This window comes from Ornithodoros turicata, unplaced genomic scaffold (assembly GCF_037126465.1).
Source record: "Ornithodoros turicata isolate Travis unplaced genomic scaffold, ASM3712646v1 ctg00001091.1, whole genome shotgun sequence".
Taxonomy (NCBI): Eukaryota; Metazoa; Arthropoda; class Arachnida; order Ixodida; family Argasidae; genus Ornithodoros; species Ornithodoros turicata.
Genome location: NW_026999464.1, coordinates 203,487 through 213,175, shown reverse-complemented (window position 1 = coordinate 213,175; position 9,689 = coordinate 203,487). Strand labels below are relative to the sequence as shown.

At 42.8% G+C, this 9,689-nt stretch overlaps 1 non-coding gene across 1 annotated transcript; it reads left to right on the top strand.

The window, feature by feature from the left end:
* Positions 1-236: 236 nt before the first annotated feature.
* Positions 237-339, top strand: LOC135376443 (U6 spliceosomal RNA). The gene has a single exon (XR_010417692.1). It is a non-coding gene; the product is annotated as a U6 spliceosomal RNA (small nuclear RNA).
* The last annotated feature ends 9,350 nt before the right edge of the window (positions 340-9,689 follow it).

Here is a 9,689-nt window from a genome sequence, read left to right as displayed (position 1 = left end):
GTACAAGTTACTAACAAAAGGAACTTACAGGAGTTACAGTAGCGATTTACATCGAACTCTGCTGATTTGTAACACAGACGTAAACGGTTCGAACCGGTAAATATCGGTTCAAACCTTCATTTTGGCTGTGCTGAACCCGAACCCGAACCGATAAACTTGAACCGAAACTTGAACCGAACCCCAAAAAATAACGGTTCCGAGCCCTGATAAATAATAGCATGGGGTGCATGTAAGACATAGTTCCAAAGTACATATACTAAAATTGGAACGATACAGAGAAGATTAGCATGGCCCCTGCGCAAGGATGACACCCAAAGTGGTGAAGCGTTCCACTTTTTTTTTTCTAAATCGTCCGCCGAAGCCGATTTCCAGATGTCTTTCCCGGACCCTGGAAAGAAAAATCCCGTTTTTTTTTGCTGTAGTTTTTTTAAGTATTTTCTTGTGTATATATGTAAGCGTGTATTTGCTTCCGGAGGCTTTTGGGTAATATGGTTCCTGTTAGCTAAATTTGTTGCTGTGTAAAGAGAATTTGTTTATACTCCTTCTCCTGGGTTTATTTCGCAGTTTGTATTGAATCCAGCGCAGCTAATGCATCCGGGTGTACGTCGGATTATTCTTTTTTCTCTCTCTCTCTTCCTGTTATGTAATCGAGCTGCTGTTAGAGCGCATATATTGGCCAAGAATGCAAACATTCCAAAACATAGTGACATAACACAACTACACGTTACTCCGCTGCAAACTTCAAAAAATAACGCGATACCGCTAGCAAACAAAAGTTTCTTGCATATATTATTAACAGCCACATCGCGAGAACACAAAATCGAATTAAATTTCCTGCGCATCCGGAACGATAAATGCAAACGCAACGAGATGGCGCCACATTAATGGTGAGAAGCAGTGAAGACTTTTACTGGGCGTTTGTTTCGCAGCAGTTTCATGTACGCCGTTCCAACTGCCATGGAAGGAACTACCCATGTCGTATCCGCCTGTGATCGTCGGAACGGTTGTCTGGTACATGATCTCTCGACAGTACCAAGACAGTTTTTCGAGGTGTGTAGAATGCGATAATTTCCCCTACCGGGTGGCATATGAAGTGGCATCCGGAAGCTATTATAATTCTCGCTAGGACCTCTCTCGCGCCTGTGGATGCATTGAGTTGGTTTATGTAGAACTTTTCTGCTGTATAGCTGTATCAACTTTGGACATTCGCTTTGGCTGTTTCTCATACATTTAGCCTATGTAGTCCGTGAAACGATGTATGACAAAGAGGTGTACCCCTCGATTGCACAACGTATTATCATAAAAGTATCTCGCTCGTGTGGGTGAAAAACCGACCGAAATTCTGCGCCCATTGACGGCACAGTTCGGGGTCAAACACTGTAGATGTCCGTGTGTTTGCCTGGCATAAGGAATTTGTGGAAGGCCGTGATGAGGTTGAAAACGAAAGCCCCTGTCAAAGCTTAGACTCGGCCCTCAGCTAGCAAGGTGCTTCAAACTGTTTCTTTTTCTTCTTTGTACGAGCGCGGTATTTTGCATATTAATTTCTTGTGCGATCGTCGTACCATCATCGCTGCATCTTACTGTGAACTTTGAATGAATGAACTTGTTTATTGGAGCAAAACGTGTGTCCACCAGCACGCAAAGCGAGTCTCCTACACGACAACGTCAGACACCACACTGCAGCTGTTGCATGCGCAAAATTAAGGGAAGTAGGCTGGACGCCACTGGAACGCCCTCCCTATGGCCCTGACTTATAGCCGTGTGGCTGACGCGTTTGGGCCACTCAAAGAAGCTCTCGGGGCCAACGGTTCAACGACGACGCCGACCCAGTGGAGGAGTTTGTGCGCAACTGGCTGCTAATATAACCCAATTTCTTTTTGTGAAGAGGGGATCAAAAAGATACCGTACCGACCCGCTGCGAAAAATGTATTTCTACATCGGGAAAAATGCACAAAAACAATGCACACTTGTTTTATCTCGTGCTGCTAACAAAAATAAAATAAAATGTAAATATGTAACCTGATGAAGATTAGGTTGGAAATCAGATGAATGATTAGAAATGACAGGAGGAATTTTCCATAATGGTACTGTGAGAAGCAATGTTTGCCTCCCCCACGTTGCTACCGCCCTCGGCCGGGATCGAGCCCGTGATCACGTTACCAGCTGAGCTACCGAGGACGGTCGAATTTTCCGTGACACCCAGTTTAATGGAAGAAATCAAAATTATATAAAATATTTGCTTGTTTTCTGTACCTATAAGGGCAAAGTACCATTCCTTAGTAGTTACCGCGCATGGGCTTCCATCCAGTTCGCTCCTCTCCTAAACCTTTTGGTTCTTTGTGCACCTATATTGGCATTCGCACAGGTATCTCCTACCGGCACTCCACTGAAAACCAATGCTTACTCAGTGCTTAGTCATTCCCGTGGTATGCTTCTTGCGAATCTCCTAACTACTTTAAAGACTGCCCTATTTCGAGTTTGCTAAATCCTTAATAAGAGTGTATATTCTTCTAACCAGGCTCATCATTTTATTGTCACATCCTGTATATGCACGACTTTAGGCGTTCCGCATGTATGAGAGTGGTTAGTTTATATTAGTACGCGCGGGCTTCTAAAAAATGGCAGTTTCTTTCACGGATGTACAAGCTCACCAAACAACTGGAGAGGAAAGGATAAAACGTGATTTGATATCGCGAGAGGGATGTGATCGCTGAACAGGGGCGGATCTAAGGGTCTGTCATGGGAGGGCGGTCTTAAAGGTCAGATATGCCGATTTTGAAGTGCCGCAGAACTGAGCAATACTCGCGCTGTATGTTCATTACCGAACACTGAACATGTGTGCGAAATATCTTGCTCCAACTGTTCGTAGTTTTTTAGAAAACAGTTTTTTTAGTTTTCACGCCCGGCCGTCAGACCGTCGGCAAACCCTGCGCACGGGCGCACCGACGTCACTGCTCTCGGTTTATCTGTCTTTGCCTTGGCATGGACTCTTGGCTTGGCCGCTTGGCTTCTTTCGTTTCGTCCTCTGTGCATCGTACATAAGCGAACAGCTGTTATATTGTTGCTAAGCCGGAAGCAAAGCATGTGAATATGTTTTTTTTTTTTTTGGCACGGCATCGTTTGCAAGGTGTACTTCCATGTTCTGACCTTGCCTTTTATGGGCTGGAGCGATACGATACGTGATATGCCACGGCGAAGTTGTCGAAGATGCTACGGTGCTACGCTGTTAGAACAATTCATCGGAGCATTCAAGTGTTACCTATTATAAGCTGCCAAAAGACCAAGCAGTGCGAAGCTCTTGGCTGACAGTGGTGCCTCCTAATTTCCACTGCAAGGATTTCGTCCACGAATGTTATCATAGGTTACGCGCGACTCCAGAGGCAATTTGGAATCTCGGCACGAAATCGTCTGATGAAAATATGAGGTGCCCGACACACAACATTTTGAACGTGCCACGGAGGATCAAGGCAAAAAACGAGAGCAAAAAAGGTAAGTCGAGGTTCAGATATAAAAAATACCAAGCTTAATGAATCGATTGTGCAGCTGTCCTACTGCGCTTACTCTGATATAACCACGATTAACAACACAATAGTACTATTGATAATCTAACTTCTGAATTACCACAGGTGCACGCTGAAGGCGGAAATGAAGCATGATCTGGCTTGCATCTGGCGCGTGAAGAAATTGCTGACACGTTAGTTGCAGTCTACCTCCACCAACAGGTATGGCAATGTGATGTTATAATGTTCAAACTTTCATGTGCACTCGCATGCAGACATCTTGACACCACTTTTAAATCTGCCCTCAAAGTTACAACCTGTGCTTTCAGGGTGGAAAACAAAGGTCGCCATTCCGATTAGCTGCTATCTCCGAGTTCAAGCACTTTTGCTGTCTGGACACTGGTTCCTGTGGATGGGGTGTTACAAGCTTCACTGTCTGATATAGAAGCTACGTTACATTAGTTCGGTTAATTTGTCTTTTGCACATTTTTGTTACTGTTAGCTGGATTACTGTTGGACATACAATCACTTGACACACCGAACCTGATGTTGTTGAAGCTGATAACGTTTTAGAATTTTCAGTGTCATCAACGTCCATTCAGAAAGGTGCATTTACTATCTGTGAATCTTTAATTGAAGAATAGCCCAGAATTCATGTTAACATTGTCTACTCTTATTAATTCACTGTCTGTGTGTGTGTCTGTGTTCTGAGAGCTAAGAAAAATGGAAACTATTTATTTGTCACAACTTCACACTGGATGTGGTACTGGCTTGACATGTAAGCGAACATACCTGTATTCTACAATAATTGTGTTCAGCTTGGTGCATTACCGTGAGCAATGCCACATTCACTACATTTTTAGTGGGTCCGGTGCACAAATACTGGGTGCATACTGCATACATACATACTGTTCGATAGGCAAAAATACATGAGCAGTGCTGTGTAGTGTTTTTACTCAAAGTCCATCCTCTTACTGCAAAGTCACAGTACGTAGAACAGCAATGTGCAGGTATGCTGCGATAGAGATTCACAACAGAAAGAAGACTGTTGAGAGCATCTAAATTTTAATGAGACGAGACTCGTGCACAAGGCTGCTCTTGTTAATGTCTAACATGAAGTTACAAAATCCCAGAATATATAAAACATGTTGTAATGTAGAGAGCGAGGGTTGGTACAGACATAAAAATAATTATACAATGATATATAATAAAATAAAAAGGGGGTACAACTCCTCCCCTCAACTCAACTCGACAACTCAATAACTCTAGTTATTCTGTACCTTACAACATGTCATATATTCTGGAATTTGTGACTTGATGTTAGACCTCAAGAAGTACAGCCTTTTGTGCAAAACTCTTCTTTCTGTTGTGCACAATCATTATACAGTAAATACGACTATCCGTTTCTTGTCATTAAATGCTTTTTCTTTTTTTTTTTTTCTGCCGTGATGAGCATCCATAAGGGCACATGCCAGAAAGGGAGTCTCTTTGGGATGACAAACCCTCATCACCTCATGAGGATATAATGGTTGACGAATGGTTCTCAAGTACATCGAAACTTCAACAAATAATTCATGAAAAAGCCAGTCAGTGCTAGCACCAGGAATTGAACGTGGACCGTCCTGCTACCAGTCAGAGATGTTACATTTCAGGCGCTCATTGAGTTTTGGTGAATTACTTGTTGACTTTGTCCCAAGGTGGAGCTCACCACCGCTCATTTGCCTATCTGTTAATGTTGTGGCGTGTGTTGCGTTTTTTTCTTTGTGTGTACCAGACTCAGAACGGTTAATTTGGATCAGGCCAGGTACGTTTGATTTAGAGACGGCAAACATAAAGTGGTGTTTCTCAACACAACTTAGCAGTGGCCTGCATGCATTACTGCTACGGCCATTAAGCGTGAATGGAAAGCTGCACATTATGCATGATGTAAAACCCCAAGACTAGGGAACACGAAGGGACAGACACAAACACGTCCCTTTGTGTTCCCTAGTCTCGGGGGTTTTACATATGCATCATCTTCACCAGCTCGCTTGCTTCCTAGCCATTTTTTTTCTGCACATTATGTTCACTCTACTTTTATCATGTGCTACATAATATTGTTCAAGTTCTGTCAAACGACGTGTAATGCTATAAAAAAATTCACTACACTGTTTATGTGGGTTGAATGGGAGCGCATGAATGCAGGAAGGAAACTGTCATGTTATGGCAAGTGTTTACGTATTGTACATTTAACTACGAATTTTATTGGTTAGCTTTCGCCGGCGTGTCATGTCAAGCCATGTTATATTAATTTGGAACGTGTTCTTAGTAGCCAGAGCAGCTGATACACAGTGAGAACATAGCCCATGTGCGTTTGTCTTTTCCACCGCAGCCCTTGGATTTTCTCCCTGATGGCATGTCAGGGATAGGTTTCAGAACCGGTAGTTCCCGCCAAGTGTGAATTGCTTTTCAGGGGATCATCACGCTGGCAGATGAAACATATGGTTTAAATTATTTGCAGGACAGGTATTGCGTAGCTTCACACAAATACTACTACTACGACGTAAGAGTGGTTGCAAATCTAGCTTTTTTGTGTTCCTGACATTATCGCACGAGATGTAGTATCCACTATGATCCTTTATATGGGGGGTATGTACAGTGCAGTCAACTCTGTCAAATCTGTGTTTTCTACTGTGTTGAAATGGGGTAGTTTGTATCTGAGAGCCATAGTGAAACACAGGCAGCCAAGGACAGACTTTTGATGCCCTCGAGAAACTTGGCAACACATTGCAGGGACTCTGGATGCTGCCTAAATTTCCAGAACACACAGCTCAAGGCAGCGGCTAAATAACAAGTGGTTAGAGAAATCCAAGACAGTTGCATGCGTAAGCAGTCCGCTGTTGGATTTTTCTTCCGTCCGAGATACGTTATCTCAAAGGGAACGCACGGACACACTCAGAATGATACTAGGGCTGCCTGTGATATAGAATGAGGAGAGGGGAAGATATATAACCCTTTTTTCTTGTCTGTTATTCTATTGGTTAAACTGGCATTTGCTTAGCAGCATATATGCGTATATTTCAGAGTCTGCTAATAAATATATCAGTTTAGAGCTAGCAGTCGCATTGCAGATGTCTCATCCTGTCCTTGGCTGCTTGTGTTTCGCAATGGCCATGCTTGCTATTGCAAGAACAGAAAACAAAAAAAAAAGACAATAGAAAAACACGAAAAGAGCGACCTAAAAAGCTGCCTGTTCTAGTGCTCACATGGAGGCAATGCAATGAGGTAACATGTTCCATTCATGAACTGTGCATAGTAGTACATATCACAACGGCAACCGATTATTTAGATTTTTCTTGAAGTACTTTGTTTTTTTTTTAGCTTTGTTTGCACAGTCTATTATTGGAGCTTTATGTGATTCTCCTCTTGAGATACTTTAAGATTGCTGATGCTGTGCAGTTTGTTAATTTTGAAACTGTAGTGTGCTGAGGTACAAAAACATAATTGTCATATCTGCATTTGAGCACATAGGAATAATTTGTAAGTACTTTCCTTGTTGACATTAACATCTGCACCAGGTCACAACATTGTTGATTGATGGAAAATGTAAATAAATATATTTATTTGCTTGCCAAATAATGTACAAATGTCTTCTTTTCTAGTCAGATATTCCCTGTTCACCAGACATAAATGCGGAAAAGTTAAAGGGGCACAATGATGGTAGAGTCTAGCGTTGCTTTTTGCCACTTCACATATATTCACTGTTATTCGTGTGCACATGTAGGAATAGGAAGGTAGAGCATGCGCATAAAAAATTCGTATGCAGCCACACATACGGTTCAGAAGATTAATTAGGTGATGTCTAAGCATATATAATTGTGCTTCATGTGCAATGGGTATGCTAACGGATTGCTTCCATGAATCCTTTTTATTTATGTTTATAAATTCTTTTTATAAATGTTATTTTTTATTTTATATAAATTCATATTACATATTGTATACTTATATTTTTATAAATTCAAAACTCAAGTTACACGGCCCCTGTAAGAGGCCATCGAGAATGCTGCAGACAAGGTTGCAACTTACATATTGCTTATCATGTCCTACATACAAAGTGATTTGTACAATAATTCCTGAGTACGGAATTAATTCCGAGGCTGGCCAGTGATGTCACCCAGGACGACAAGTCACATAATTGCCTCTAACACTTTTACACCCCATGGGCTGAGTTGTGAATTGAAAGAGCACTCTACAGAAGGATAAGGTGCACCTGATTTCTAGGATCTATGCTATGCCCTAACTCTTCAGACACCACATTTCTAAAAACACCATTTCTAAGTGGCAATATGTGCTCTGGTACTTCTTTTGCGTCTACATAGTACGCAACCACATGGCTACTGGAGCTTTCGTGTGTATGTTTTTGTGCGACGGTGCTCATTACAAACAATATCCAGATGTTAGACATAAAATGCAGTAGTTTGTAGCGTGTCACACAACGCAGCGTGGGGTGTGATTCAAACAAAGCTTCTGGAAAATGCACAGAATCCCACAAAAAGTTTAAAATGTGATTTGTATTTCGTTTTACGTCTCTCGTCGTTACATACCATCGTCGACGCTGTTGCACATTGATAAATCGTACGTAAAACTTGTCCAATAGCAGTATGCGGTTTCTCAAATACATAGCACAATTTTTTCCTGCAGGGATAAAACGCTGTCGGCATTTTCTTGCTAACACGGCTGTCGAAACGTCAGTCTCTACAATGGGCAACTGCTGTAAAGGGGCTAATGCAGACGCGACTTGATACAAATTGTACGTGCTCACAAAACACAAACGACGAATTCCAGTCACAACATCGCACAGAGGTTGGTTCGCGAATGAGTTCGGAGCTACCGCACTGTTTATTTATCGCGGAACGGTGGAACCCGGCTGTACGCCATCTTCAAGCACAGATACGTGAAGCCGCGAGAAGCCTTAGCTGAAATCCACTGACAAGTACGAAGGCGCGTACACGTCACAATGCCCGTTCGGGCGCATCTACGTCATAAAAATGGCTGCGCCCATGTGTGTTTCGGAATGACTTATCTATTTTTTTGACATGATGCTGTACCGAACTGAGAGAATGAAGGTGCGTTTTGGGGAGAGTTGGATGTGGGTTTTCAGAATATCACAACCGTTTCGACTATTTGGGATATCGGCATAGCTGACCTTTAAGGAACCTTCGTGCTTTGCGGCACAGCGTCGTCCAGGAGTAGGGTTTTTACAACGGGAACGTAGCCGTATGAGGGCGGGTGGGCGACCGGCCCCCTCGCCCCACCCTTAAATCCGCCCCTGTCCCTGAACGCTATTTTACTTGCGCCTATTTACATGTCCCTCATCATATCTGGAGCCCCCGCATCTAACCTCGTGTCGAGAAACCACGACACCAAGTTGCAGGGCTCGACCGCACAACCTAGGGATCACTAGAGGATAGGCTACCGATCAATTATTTAGGAACCACAGTAACCTTAACGAGGAATGTATGCGTTAAACAAGCGACTTACGTCTACGACCAGCGGCACTCAGTGCGATCTCTTCATTCTAAAGGACAGCTTCTGTAATGAGTAAAAACATCGCGCACTTGCTATATCTGCATTCGATCTCCACCAACCTCCGCAGACGCTACGAGGACTCGTGCGAGTTATGACTACTAAATATGTGTTGGTATTGCTGGCGTCATGCTCTTTTTCTTTTTTTCGTAAAATGAAAAGTGTGGCGCTCGGATATGCAACGCGACCTCTAACGATGCAAAATGAGATCGACACCGTTTTGAAATAAAATAAGGTCCGCTGCTTATTTTAGGTGGACAACTGGACACATCATGCAATCGCTTTGATATCTGGCCTGATCTACTAGTTTACCAATACATAAGGACTCCTAACGATAATGTTATTGTCATTGCCATTGAGGGGTCTGTTCAACCAGGGACCATGAGTCGGTCCGGCACACTATATGCATGAACCTACCGCGATGCCATTTTTGTATTTAAGAGTACGCAAACACGTTTGCATTCATGCGTAGTTTAAAAAAAACATAAGCACATTACAGATAAAAGCATTCGAATGCCTACTGTAGCTGAACACATGACTCATTTGTACACCCTAAAGGAGCGTCCTCACTATGCTGATCGGCACAGTGAGCCGTAGACATAGAATAGTATGGACAGCATAGTG